Raw genomic sequence first — 15,503 nt, 5'->3', positions numbered from 1 at the left:
GCATTTATATAAAAACCAAAAAATGTTTACCTTCTACTCGGAAAGACACCAATCCCTCTCTCGAATAGATATGTTCTTTGTTTCTAGCCCCTTGATTTGTAAAATTGATAAGATGGAAACTTTAAACAGAAATATTTCGGACCATAACCCAATAGTCTTAGAAATTAAAGAAACACATAAAACCTTCAATTGGTATTTAAATGAAGATTTATTGAAAGACAAAGAGGTAGTTAAAGACGCTAAAATAATGATGAGAAATTACTTTAAAGAAAATTCAGACAAAGAGGTTAAATTACCCATGGTATGGGATGCAGCTAAGGCCGTTTTTAGAGGTTTCTTTACTTACCAAAACATCAAGCATCAAAAAGAAAAAAAAGAAAAAGGTTATGAATTTAAATAAGTTATTGAAAGAGAAGGAAGAAAGTTTAACTAAATACCCTGGCAATAAAAAGGTATTAAATGAAATTAAAATATTGCAGAAACAATTGGACTCATTTACCACGGAGGAATTGGGGAAAAAGTTGAAACTGGTTAAGCAAAACTATTTCGAACATGCGAACAAAACAGGTAAATGGCTTTCATATAAACTAAGAAAAGAAAAACAGAAGAAAATGATTAGTAAGATTAGGAAAGGTGAAATCCTTCTAACTAAACAGGAAGAAATCAAAGAAGTTTTTAGAGAGTTTTATCAACACTTATATGCTGAAAGAGCGATTGACACTGGGAAACTCGAGAATTATATCCAGGATTGTAATATTCAACCTTTCTCAGACAAAATGAGACATGATCTCAACCAACCGATATCCAGACTGGAAATTGAAGAAGCAATCCAGTCATCTAAATTGAGGAAAACTCCGGGTAATGATGGATTGACTAATTTATTTTATAAAACATTTAAAGAAGAGGTGGTAGATATTCTCCAAACAATTATGAATGAGGCAATATCAGGGAACTTACCCCCTTCATGGAAAGAAGCTGAAATAACCTTAATCCCCAAAGAAAAGAGATTTGGAAAATCCCTCAAATTACAGACCAATATCACTTTTGAATTGTGATTATAAAATTTTTGCATATATATTAGCTAAAAGATTAAAAAATTGTTTAAATGAGACCACTGGTAATGATCAAAGAGGTTTCTTACCTCAGAGATTCATTAGGGATAACACTAGATTTCTGATAGATGTTCTAGAATATTGTGATAATCGTTACGATAAAAAATTAGGTATATATTTTCTTGATTTGGAAAAGGCCTTCGATTCGGTTAGTTGGGACACGTTACTAAAAATGTTAAAAGTATTTAAAGTGGGAGATAATTTTACCAATTGGATAAAGGCCATTTATAGAGATCAGAAAGCACAAGTCAGAATCAATGGAGAAAAAACAGAACCAATTATAATCAAGAGAGGAACTAGACAAGGGTGTCCTCTTTCTCCGCTTTTATTTTTGATGGTAATTGAAATCCTGATTAGGAAAATTAATGAAACTAAAGAAATTGAGGGAATAAAATTAAAAAGAAACAACTATAAGATTAAGGCATTTGCAGACGATATTATTCTTTTTTGTGGAAACCCAAGAGACAACGTTAAAAACATTGTACAAATATTGGATGAATTTGGCGAGATATCTGGGTGCAAAGTAAATAAAGACAAATCCGGTATTTTGGCAAAAAATATAAATAAGGTTGACCAATCAGAATTAGAAAAGGAATCAGGCATTCGTATTGTTAAAAACATCATTTATTGAGGACTTCAAATATCTAACAAAACTATAGAACTATTTGAAAACAATTACAAAAAACTATGGGGCAATATTAAAAAAGAATTGATAAATTGGAACAAACTCCAGATGTCTCTAATGGGGAGAATAGCAACAATAAAAATGATGGTGCTCCCTAAGATCCTGTACTTGTTCCAGACCCTACCCATTGGGATCCCCAACAAAGTATTTAAAGAATGGGATCAAGATATATCTCAATTTATCTGGAGAGGGCACAAACCGAGAATTAAATTTAAATTAATGCAGGATGCAAGGGAAAGAGGCGGTCTAAATTTACCTAATTTGAGAATTTATTACGAGGCATGCTGTCTATTATGGCTTAAAGATTGGATTTTGTTAGAAAACGATACACTATTAGATATAGAAGCAGATGGGATGAATTATGGATGGCATGCTTATTTGATTTATGGAAAAGAAAAACAAAATAAATCCTTTGCTAGACATTGTATAAGAAGAGCATTAATAGGAGTATGGAACAGGTACAGAGGCAGGATAATTACAAAGATTCCTGACTGGACTTCACCCCAAGAGGCTTTCTACAGGAAAGAGATGATTAGAGATGATGACTGGATTAGATAGAAAGACCTGATCGATAGGAGGAACCCGATAGTAAGTCTGAAATCCAAAGAACAATTGATTAAAGAGGGATGGAATTTCAATTGGTTTACTTATAAACAACTGCAAGAAAGATTTAGAGAAGATGGGAGATTATATGGATTCGCCCATCGCAACGACAAGTCAGATATAATTCAGTGCTTAATTGATAATTCGGTGAAAGTAATCGGGAAGGTTTATAAAATCTTATTAAATTGGGACATGGAAGAAGAGGTAGTAAAAAAACAAATGATTGCATGGGCTAATAATATCGGACACCCCATTCACTTGAATCAATGGGAGAGAACTTGGAGGAATAATTACAAGCTTACGGTCTCTCAGAATTTACGTGAAAATTTTTATAAAATGTTTTATCGGTGGTATTTGACCCCAAACAAAATTGCCAAAATGTCTAAAAATTCCAATAATCTATGCTGGAAATGTGGTAAGGAGGTGGGAACCATGTATCATTGCTGGTGGACATGTAAATTTGCTAAGGAATACTGGAGGAATATTAACAACCAGATTAATATTATTATGGGTAGAACCATTAAACACAATCCGGAATGTTTTCTGCTGGGAATATTTGAAGAAGACATAAAGGGGAAAGAAGAAAAATCACTGTATTATTTAGTAGTCTTAGCTAGAATGTGCTATGCGCAACATTGGAAATGCCAAACAATACCGACAATTGAAGAATGGATATACAAAGTTTATGAAGGAATAGAAAGGGATAGTCTAACTCAAATTTTGAGGGATAAACCCATAGACAAAACAAAGGAGGACTGGCAAGGTTTCTTTAAATTTTTGGACCTTAAGTGGGGTAATACAATGAAGCCTTCTATGTGAGATAATACCATACTTTGTTTTAAACATAAATGAATGGGAAATCGTGTTGTAAAAAATGTATTTTAATAAGGGTGATTGGATCTAGATTGTTGCTTTATTGCATTTTAAGAAAGGCAAGATCAATCAAAAATAATACGAAGACTGGCGAAGGGAAGCTTTATGTTGGTATGAATGTGAACCAGAATGATTGGGGAATTTACTGGTCGAAGACCCAATATGAAGAAGGAGATGGTTTCACTAGAGAGAGAGTTAGAGAGCTAAAAGAGTTAAGTTAAGAGAAGTAAGTGTAGAAGGTTGGAGTAGGTTGAGTATTAGAAGTTGGATTAGTTATTGAAGAAGAAGAAGCGATGGTGTTAAGGAAGGAAAGAAGAAGGTAAGAAAGAAGGAAGATAGAATAGGAAAGGTATTTAGTTGAAGGTTTTAGACCTGGGGGTTTGGGATAAGTAAAAGAAGGGTCCCTTCTTCCATATATTGGGAAACAAGTAGGAATGGAACGTTATTATGAATGTACCTCTGGTATTGTTTTTGTCTGGTTGTTAAGTTGTGTTATTTTAGTGTAAATTTGTATATATTCACTTTTTGTTTATTTGTTTTATGTATCTGTTTTAATAATAAAATTTGGAAAAAGAAAAAAAGAGTGGATATGATATCCATGTTTAAACATTTGAAAGGGTGTCCTGTTGCGCAAGGAGCAGGCTTGCTTTTTGCTGACACCGAGAAAAGGAGACACCGCAATGGATGCCAGACACATTGAAAGAGGTTCCACCTAAACCTTAGGAGGAACTTTGTGACAGTAAGAGCACTTTGACATTGGAATATATTCCCTTAGAGTTTGGTGGAGTCCTCTTCTTTGGAGGTCTTTAAAGAGAGGCTGGATGTGTATTCCTGCATGGCAGAAGGGGGTTGAACTGGATGGCCCTTGTGGTCTATTCCAACTCTATGAGTCTATAATACTAGTGGAACCATAGCAACATGATAATAATGAAAGGGCCCTCAGTCTTTTTAGAAAGAGCCATGGATTCAGGTTCCTTACCTACAGAAGCCACATTTTCATAATTGTCCATCATTACAGAATTGTACAAAAGTTTCTGTTTCGCCGTCAACAGATTCCATTCATCCTTGGAGAAATATACTGCCACATCGGCAAAGGTCACCTGAAATAGAAAATAGCCCTCATCCAGAGAGTGACAAAGAAAAGGGGAGGAAAGCACATGGTGCTTCCCAAATGTTATTTCATCACTTCAGAAATAAACTTTAAATTCTGTTAGCAAGCAAAAAGCTACTGCCTTTCAGATCAGTTTGTCTTGAATCCTTTCAATATAACATACAATGTAATAAACAATATAATTTAGGCCATGGCTGGGATATTGAGGATGGATTAGGATACTGACTATCCCAACACATAGAGTACATTTAGCCACAAAAGAATTATGGTGCATTCAGCCATTTCTTGCCACATTTCAGAGGCAAATGTCATTTTAAAAAACAGTTCTGGGGAGCATTCTGGACGTGAAGGCCACTGGGCCACCCCCAATTTAGATCCAGAGATGGTCTCCCATATCCCCAACATTTCACAGACAGGAAAAGCAAGGCACATGTGGACAAGCAACACCAGAAGGTGCTGAGGATGGCCAAGGTTGTTTAGGAGGAAGATCACACAAGCTAGGAAGGGCACAGCAGTTTGCTTTTGCTTCAGCCTCCTGGCAAGGGAAGACCCTTGAAACTTATCTCCTCTCCTGTCCCCATTTTTGAGTTGATGGAGTGCAAACTCCTTGGATGTCACTTTGCAGTAACCCAAGGCAGCTGAGGAGAAGGGGCAAAGTGGGAGGAGGAGAGAGAAACCGGGACATTTTTGAAAGCCCCTGAAAAAGTGCGGTGACAGAGGATTAACCAGGACTTTCTCTGCCAAATTGGAACAATATGTTCTCCGCTCGCTTTCATGAACAGCCCCAGCAGTGACACAAATGAAACTAATAGTCAGGATGTCAACTCACCAAAGAGTTGTTGTACTTCGACAGCCTTTTTCTCTTGGAGCCCAACTCCCTCTGCTTGGCCTCTGTGTTGGCCATTAGGTTGTCCTGGTGGCCCTGCACCTGTGTCTCTTTCAGCAAAATATGGCCCAAGGCTGTGTAGAAGGAGACTGAGATGAAGTTCCTGAGAAAAGAGACTAGGGTTAGGCTTGATTTGTCAAGACACAGAGAACAGCATGCTGCTAGTGAGATACGCAGGTGACATATGCCTTTGGGCCAATGCAGAGGTGGGTATCCCCTTCCTCCCTCTTCACCAAACAAAGCCCTCTGGACCTAGCAGGGATTCACTGCAGCTCCCCTACACAACAGATACTCCATGTTAAACGCTTTTGACATTGCTGTGTTGCGCAGCACGTGAGGCAACACGTTAACGTATGGCACCAGATTCTCCACCTTGACTGTAGTCAGTAGCTTGTGAGCTGAAGAAACACCTGTCGCTTTCTCAATGAGCAGAGACACTGTAATCTTCTCTCAGATCAGGCTTTTATTCATATAAGAAGTTCCACTGTGTACAGCACTATATACATCGACACCATCCACCATCCACACCAGTAACAACCCACTGTGAGGCTCACACTGTCTGACTCTTCCTCCGTGACAGTTGAGAATGACAGTTGACAGTTGCATCAACATTCCAATGATGCACTCTTTAATGCTGCCACTAGAGCTGTCAATGACTTCCACAACAGCTCCACCTAGTGGCCACATGCCTGTCATTTCCTCAGAGCTGTTCACCATGGTCCTGACACTCCATGCCTTGTGAGAGTGGAGGGGGGTCAGGGGATGGGAATTGGAGAGGACCCTGGCTATGTCCCTGTCGCTAGATGTGAAATGAGCGCATCATCTGCTGAAACCTCCTGACCTCCCCAGTGGCCCTCAGAGGAGAATGCCTTCCTTTTGCTTCTGGCTAGAGAAACACAGCTGCATGCTTCTCCAACACTCTCATCAGGCATGGAATGACCATGGAGCATGGCTTCCACAATTCCCACTTTTCATTTTGTATTCCTTCTAATTTCACATCTATTTTAAACCTCTCCCTCATTCGACGATAAAGACACCATTGAAAAATCTAGGCCAGATTCTTTAAGTTTGATCTCTAGTTTTCCTTGCGATTCTTTCAGTACATCCTTGTATCTTAACCATTGAGTTTTCTGGATACCTTTCCTCCCAAAAAGAGCCTCATGTGACGAACACCATGAAGGTATTTTTGGACATATTCTACACTTCTTTTCCCCCCAGATCTTCAACAGAGCTTTTCTTACGAAATGATTTGTGCTTTCTTTATGAACTTTCTCTTTGCCGTAAATTCGGGATCCATTCCACCCAAATCTTAAATGTTCACCCTCCAGACATAACAATTGTTCATTCTCTAACATAAACCATTCTCTAATCCAAACTAAACAACAAGCAGCATAATAAAGTTTTCTTTTTGGTAAACCCAGCCCTCCTCTACTTTTGTCATCACAAAGTAGTTTTGTTTTTATCCTGGCTTTTTTTTTATTCCTTTTGCCATAGAGTCAATGGTTTTTCATTCTGGATGATGGGTATCGCTTGAAGCAGAAGCAGTATTTCAGGAATGAAACTCATTTGGGACTTCCGGTGGTATGGCCGATCGCGGTGGCCGCTTGTGAGTGAGGCTCATCACTCAAAGCGACAGCTGCTGGGGACCAGGCTTTGTGCGAGGCATCCAAGCAAAGCTGAAGTAGCCCCTTGATAAGGGGAACCAGAGGCGCCCACTTTGCATCCCTGTGAACTCCTGACATCCGATCCCCAAGGCTGAAAGGAGGAGAGGACGGAGAGAAGTCTGGATGAGATCTGGGAGACCGGTATGGAAAGGAGCCCAGGGGTGCGCGGGTGAGCTCGGAACCAGCAGCCAGCCTTTTGGTGTAAGCGAACCTACCACTTTATTACTCTTAAGCAACAAGAAGAAAGAAACTGAAAGAAAACGCTCTCCTCTTTGAAATAATCTCTACACCATCCTTCATTGTGACAGTTTAATTGCAACTTCGCTGAGGAGTGTGAGGGAGATAAGAAAGGAGTGTCTTTCTGAGAAGGAGTGGAGGGGAAGAGCGGAGATTGCAGGAAAGAACTCCGAAAAAGTAGGACAAAATACCTCAGGGGTTTGGAAGATCTGATACACTGGAAGATAGGCATCTCATGGATACATAAATGTACTTATTGACTCTATTACGCTAAGGATTACAAGAGAAAATCCACTTAGCTAGCTACAAAAATAAGCTGCATCCTAAAACCATTTCCTCTTACCTGTGTGATTTCAAGCCCCTTGTGAAGTGAAAGAATACAGTGGAGACACCAGTGCTGGAGTTTGAAATATATCTTGACAACAAGTTGTGACTGAAACGTGCTAAACTCAGGGTTTGGGGTTTATTATTACTGTCATTGTTTTGGTTGGTGTGATGAAGAGGACAATTTTGTGCTTTGTCTCTATGGTCTCTCTATTATTTCCTTTGCCTTACTGACTTTGTCTGGGGTATAAACTTCTTGGCTTAATAGTTGGTTATTAAGGGGGATTAAAACATATATTCAGAGTAAGTTTGTAAGAAGCCTACGGGTAGCAACTGGCACTTTGTAAATGTCCGTGAGAACACCTGTAAAGTATAGATAAGAACTTGCTGGTGCAAGACTAAACTAACTCCCTGGAGATAGAGAAAGAAGGGGAAAAAAGGAAAGTCAACAAGGCATAGGCTAACAAAGTGCTTTAAAAAGGGTAAGAGTGCCATCTGCTGTCATTAAGGAGAACCAGGGAAGGAAAGTGAGGAATTAATTAAATTGTAACAACATTGTATAATAATTTAAAAGGCAATAATTGGGTATAGCTTCTTTTTTGTTTTGTTTTTTCTCCTTCCCTGTTAAAGATTAGTATAATTGAATCTATTTGAGTATGTATTAGATTAGGAAGCTGTGTATGTTTGGTTGTATTCCAGTGGATTTCATTTTTGTGTGGCCAAGCTTTGGAAAAGAAATGTCAGCAAATAAAAAAGTAACAGCACTTCCCTTATTTCCACCCCAAAAAAGACCATCTGTGGAATTAATTAATAAACCTAATGAAATTAGTGACTTAACAATGCTGGATGAAATAAGGAATTTGAGACCTGATTTAAAAGGAGATAACCAACGACTGAAAGATGAACTGAAGGATGATAATAAAAAATTGAGAGATGATTTGAAACTGGAGATAAGGAATGAGATCCATAGAGAAATGGGAGAAATTAAAGACTCTTTGGAAAAGATTAATAAGGACATGGAGAAAATTGCTAACAAAGTAGAAGATCTGGAACTCAATGTGAAGCAAATGGAAAGCAATGCTACACAGATGGAAGAAAAGGTCAAAAAGATGGAAGAAGAGAGAAAGATTGATAAACAAACAATAATAAGACTAGAAACGAAAGTGAGACAAAATTGTATCAAACTTCGTGGAGTACCAGAGCAGGAGGAGGAGAACCTTCATCGATTTTTGATCCCACTACTAGCTGACTTTGTTGAAGAACCAGCGGAACAGTTCCCTTGGGAGATAGATACGATGTATCGCATCAGTTCGAAAGCAGCAAGACAGAAGAAACTTCCCAGGGACATTGTGGTGTACTGTGTACGAAAACAGACTCGGGACCTAATTATACAGCAAAGTTTCAAAAAAGAATTGATAATAGGAGGACGTTTGATCCAGATCTTTAAAGACATTCCAGCTGCTGTCTTAAAATCGAGGAGAGACTATAGTTTTTTATCAGATCAGCTAAAGATTTATGGAATACCATTCAGATGGGATGAGGTTGAAGGACTGACATTAACGTGGAAACAAAAAAGATACAAGATTGACTCAATGGACAAAGCAACTGATTTTTGGAAAAGAAATAGGAAAGCAATTGAAAAGGCAAGAGACCAAAACCATTCAGAACACGAACAAGGGGTGCGAAGAAGAGGGATGGCGGCAAGGCTGCTGGATTTAGAACAAAAGAAGAAGGAACAAGTAAAGACATTGGGGGGAAATAAAAATCCAGAGAAAGGAAAGGATCCAGACCTTGATAAGATGCTGGGTTAAGGAAGATTTAGTGGAGAAGTCATGGAAAGAGTGAATATTTACTTGGCTGTACTGTTTTCCTTTTGTATTGTGGGGTGATTTCAAATTGTTTCCTCATTTATTCGATTATACTGATTAAATAAAGGCGTAAGCTAATAAATAATGAAAATTTTAAGTTGGAATGTAAATGGCTTGAACTCAGCAGGTAAAAGAAGGAAAGTATTCCACTTTTTGGCAAAACAAAAATGTGAAATAATATGCTTACAAGAGTCTCATATAAAAAAGGGAGAAAAAAATATATTGAAGGCAAAAGACTAGGGAAATGTTACATATCAACTAACCAAAAAAGGAAAAAGGGAGTAATAATTTATGTAAAGGACTACGTAAAATCTAAGGAAATTTATAATGATAATAAAGGTTATCTGTTGGGTATTGAAATTTACACTAGTGGAAAAAAATTTTATTAATGGGAATTTACACACCCCAAGAAAAAAAAGCAAAATTTTTTGAAGAATTACAAGACATATTATTAGAACAAAAATATGAAGAGATAATTGTGTTAGGAGATTTCAATGGGGTGATAAACCCAGAACGGGATAGAAATTCAAGTAAAATTATAAAAGAGAAACAGGGGAAGCTACCAAAATCACTTTTTAGGCTAATGGACAACATAAACCTATTAGATACCTGGAGATACTTGTATGATTCAGCAAGAGAATATACTCATTACTCATCAAGACACAATTCTCTGGCTAGAATTGACCTAATCTTAATTACACAAACATTAGCGAAATTTGTTAAAGGGATGGAAATTATGCCCAGGATCCTTTCGGATCATAACCCACAAGTACTGGAATTAAAGGATTTTACAAATAAGAAACCTTTCTTTAAATGGAGATTGAATCTTGACTTATTACGAAACGAAGATATAGTATTGAATACTAAAAGAGTAATAACAAATCATTTCAAAGAGAATTCAAATAAAGAAACGGCACCAGATATAGTATGGGACGCTGGGAAAGCAGTGTTTAGGGGTCATTTAATACAACAAAATATAATTTTTAGGCAAAAGAAAAATACAAAAATTGAGCAATTAAGTAAAAGTTTGAAAGGAAAAGAAAATTTACTAATTAGAAATCCCCAAAATGAACAAGCACGTATGGAAAGTAAATGATTGAAAAATCAGATATCCTTAGAGCTGGCAGAGGAGGTAGGAAACGAACTAAGAAAGGCTAAGCTACAGTATTTTGAGAATGCAAATAAACCAGGGAAATGGTTAGCGTACAGATTAAGAAAAAGAAAGGAGGAAAGAACGATAGCAAAGATAAAAATAAATGATAAGATAGTTACCAAGCAAGAGGAGATCATAGAACATTTTAGGGAATATTATAATAAATTATACTCAAAAAGACAAGACCATCCAATCACATTAGGAGAATTCCTGAAAGAAGGGAAATTATTCAAATTTAACGAACTTCAAAAAGCAAATTTAGAAGCAGAAATTACACAAGATGAAGTAGAGATGGCAATTGAGAAAAACAAAAATGGCAAATCACCTGGCCCAGACGGCTTCCCTATAGAGTTTTATAAAGTATTCAAAAAAGAAATAACCGAACCTTTAAGATTGACTATGAATAATATCTTGATAGGGAAAATACCGGAATCATGGAAAGAATCAGAAATAATTTTAATTCCAAAAGAAGGCAAGGACAAATTAGAGATTTCAAATTATAGACCAATTTCACTTCTTAATTTGGATTATAAAATCTTTGCAACGATTATGGCCTACAGACTTAAGAATTGTTTAGAAGTATTGATAGACTCGGATCAATGTGGTTTTTTACCAAAAAGATATATGAGAAACAATATTAGATATATATTAAACATCATAGAATATTATGAAAGACATAGTGATAAAAAGTTGGGTCTGGTATTTGTGGATATGGAGAAAGCCTTCGACTCGGTCAAATGGGTGGCATTGCTAGAAATTTTGGAAAAGATTAATTGTGGATTAAATTATAGAAATTGGATTTTGCAAATTTATACAATACAAAAGGCAAAAATTAACATCAATGGAGACCTATCAAAGTTAGTTGAGATTGAGAGGGGTACAAGACAGGGGTGCCCTCTCTCACCACTTCTCTTCTTGTTAATAATGGAAACCTTGATGATTAGGATAAAAAATAATGACACAATTAAAGGTGTGGAAATTAAACAATTTGAATATAAAATCCGGGCTTTCGCAGACGACGTCGTGATAAATTTGGAAGAGCCGCAAACTAGTATGGAACCATTACTGGATCTAATTGAAGAATTCGGAGCATTTTCGGGATGTAAAATTAACAAAAATAAATCAGCACTAATAACAAAAAATGTTAGAAAAGAAGAAGAGAAGTGGTTAGAGGAGAAATCGGGAATTGCAATAAAGAAAAAAGTAAACTATTTGGGAATTTGGTTATCAAAAAAACCTAATTAATTATTTGAAAACAATTATGTCAAACTGTGGTTGGATATTAAGAAAGACTTATCGAACTGGAATAAGTTAAAACTATCGTTTATGGGTAGAATAGCTACAATAAAAATGTCTGTTCTCCCCAAAATTCTCTTTTTGTTTCAGATGATTCCTATTATTAATTCAAAGAAACCATTCCTAAATTGGGAAAGAGATATATCAAGATTCATTTGGCAGAATAAAAGACCAAGAATTAGATTGAAGCTATTGCAGGATGCCAAAGAAAGAGGAGGAATGGGATTACCGAACCTGCAATTATACTCAGAAGCTTGTAGCCTTATTTGGCTAAAAGCGTGGATGAGTTTAGAGGAGAGAAAACTTTTGGAACTAGAAGGAGAAGGGCTTAGTTATGGCTTTCATGCCTATTTAATGTATAATAAAGAAAAAGTTAACAAAATAATCAGTAATCATTGCGTGAGAAGGAATTTATTAGCGGTATGGAATAAATACAAAAGGCGGATTATTATTAAACTCCCGATGTGGCTATCACCCCATGAGGCTATATATAGAAAAGAAATGATCAGAAGGGAAAAATGGTTCAAATATAGTGAATTGACAAAAAAATATATGGGTAAAATAATAATAAAATCACAAGTAGAATTGGAACAAGAAGGATTTGATATGGGATGGTATGCATACAGAAGGATATACGAAAGAATGATGAAAGACCTAAAAGAAATTGGAGATGAAGAAAATAAGACAGATTTGGAGGCATTATTAATCAATAATCAAGAAAAGGAAATTGGGAAAATATATAAAAAACTTACTAGAATGGGAAATGGAGGGAGAAGTGGTTAAAGAGACTATGACCAAATGGGCAAATTATCTGGGACATAATATACAATTGGATCAGTGGGAATTTATGTGGATTAAAGGATTGAAACACACAGCATCGCAAAACATAAAGGAAAATTGGTTTAAAATGTTCTGTCAGTGGTATTTAACCCCTGAGAGATTAGCTAACATATATAAAAACAAAAACAATCAATGCTGGAAATGTGGAGACACAACTGGGACGTTTATCCACTGCTGGTGGAGTTGCAAGAACATAAATAATTTTTGGAAACAAATCAGAGATTTAATAGGGGAAATATTACACATCAAATTAGAACTAAAACCAGAGAGCTTTTTATTAGGACTTTTCGATAATGGAATAGAAATAAAATTTGGAAAACAATTATTTTATATGATGGCGATAGCAAGAATCTTATTGGCACAGAAATGGAAATCAAAGGTTATTCCAAAAAAAGAAGAATGGATAATAAAATTGATGGAAATTATAGAAATGGACAAATTAACACAGGTAATAAGGGATACAGCCATGGTGGATGTTGAGAAGAAAATTAATGATGAATGGCAATTGGTGTTTGAATATATGAGGAAACAATGTAAAGGAATAATACTGTAAAATAGTGATATTGATAAATTTGATGATAGATTGTACTGATTTGTTAATAATTTGTATGTTGATTATCTGCTGAAGAAGCGTAGTATACACAATGAAGTAATTGTAATAAGATAGAGAAAGTGAAGTATTTAAAAATGGAGAATGTACTTAGGAAAACTCTTAGTATAGAATAGATGAAATAGAACATATATAAGAGATACAAGAACATTATAATTCAAGCAAAGAGGATGGAAGTCTCAGGATGTGTGAGAATGAGTTAGAGTTGTATGATAGATGATAGTTTAGATGTAGAGGTAATTAGGCGATAGTAGATGATAAGAGGGTAAATTGAGTTCCTTTTTCTTTTCTTTTCTTTCTTTTTTTTTATTCTCGTTAGTAGGTATAGGGGGTCGGGGGAGGGAAAGGGGGGTGAGGAATACGTAGAATAAATGACTTGGGAGGGGAAGGGTAGGGGTGGATGCCATGTTTGTGTATGTTTGTCAGACTGTATATACTTGTATTGTTTGCATTAAAATTTAATTAAAATAAAATAATTAAAAAAAAAAGAGGAAGGAAACTCATTTGGATCAGTGATATTTTTCCTAATAGAGATAAGTGTAATTTCCCCCATATTTCTAGGTCTTTTCTGATTTCCTTCCTTACTGTCTCATAGTTATTGTGAAACTGATCTGCGTTTTTATTGGTGAAATTTATTCCTAGATATTTAACTTTCTTTCCCACTTTAAATCCACTAATTTCTTCCAGGATTTGTTCTTCCTTTCCTCCATATTTTTTGTTGTTGTTTTGTCTCTGTTTACTTTTAGTCCCGAAACATATTCCAATTCCAGTATTACATCCATCAATTCCCTTATGCTCTTTTCTGGGTTCTCCAGGGAATACAAAATGTTGTCTGCAAAGACTCTCATTTTAAACTCAATGTATGTTAATTTTTATTCCATTGATCTTATTTTCTAATCTTATCCAATTATTCACGCTTCAAGGATCATGTCATGGCCAGCCAAGATCAGCTCTCGGAGGATGAGGAGGAGGATGAGCCTCCTCCAGAGCAAGGGCTGATTGAGGCAACGCCAGGTGCTGTTCCTGCCCTGCCAGGTCCCAGCTGTGATCCTCCAGTCCCAGAGGAGGAGATTCAACCAGGTCCTAGTGCCACAGAGAGGCTTCCTTCGGTACCACAGCCTAGTGGTGAGTCTGGAGACGAAGCTTGCCTGCAGGTGCCTTCCTATCAAGAGAGAAGGGCCGAGAGTGCTTGCAGGCGCAGATCCAGGAGGATTGCAGAAAGACAGTTAGCAAATCAGCCTCAGGTGGCTCGAGGGAGAGCTTCCCTGATTTAAGTGGAAGAGAGGCTTGAGTTTGTTGCTAGAGTTTATTGCATGAGCCCTTGGTGTGATTGCTGTCGCTCTAGCTCCAGACATCTTGTTACCTTGCTTCCTTGCTACCTTGACCTCGGACCGGACCTTTGTTATCTCTTGGCTATTGTGACCTCGGACTGTTTTGACCACGCTGCTTTCTGGCTTCCTGACCTCGGCTCGTCTTTCGGCACGCTTGACTTTCTGCAACCCCGACACCGGCTTGTTTCCTCGGCTTGCTCTTTGACTGCTTCTCCACAAGGTTTGTTTTGCCTACACGTATCAGCATAAGTCAGAGATTGCTGGCAGCAATCCCGGACATAATAAACTCTAGCCTTAATCATTGCTGATAACAGAATGGCAGAAGCAGTGCTCGTTAAAGAACTGTTGGAGCAGAACCAAAAGCTGACAACTCAGGTTGCTATGCTCACTCAGGCTATGGCAGAGCTGCAAAACCAAGCTCCAGCTCCGCAGCCACCTCAGCCTAAACCAAGAACCAAGTGTTTCACTGCTTTGCCTGAGAAATTCTCTGGAGACCGGGCTATGCTGGAGAGCTTCTTGGCCAGCTGCAGTTTGCATTTTAGAATCAGGAAGGCAGATTTTCCCACAGACTCATATAAGGTGTCCTTTGTTATCAGTCTGTTGTCTGGCCCAGCTAGTAAATGGGCAACGCCTTATTTGAATGCAAACAGCCCGGTGCTTGATAACTGGGAATCCTTTGTGAAGGAGTTTAAAGACACTTGGGGAGACCCAGTTAGGACTGAGACTGCTGAGCACGGGCTGTTGACTTTGAAGCAGGGCCAGGGTTCGGTGGCGGATTACTCAGTGGCTTTCCGCCTTCTTGCCCAGGATGTTACCTGGAGTGATAGTGCTTTGCAGGCTGTGTTTCGGCAGGGACTGTCGGCTGGGATCCTGGACCAACTGGCCCGCTCTGAACCCCCAGCAACCCTGT

The sequence above is a fragment of the Sceloporus occidentalis genome, unplaced genomic scaffold (genome assembly GCF_023333645.1).
Source record: "Sceloporus occidentalis isolate IW3139 unplaced genomic scaffold, rSceOcc1.0.p SCAF_21, whole genome shotgun sequence".
Taxonomy (NCBI): Eukaryota; Metazoa; Chordata; class Lepidosauria; order Squamata; family Phrynosomatidae; genus Sceloporus; species Sceloporus occidentalis.
Note: the sequence above shows the minus strand (reverse complement) of the source record.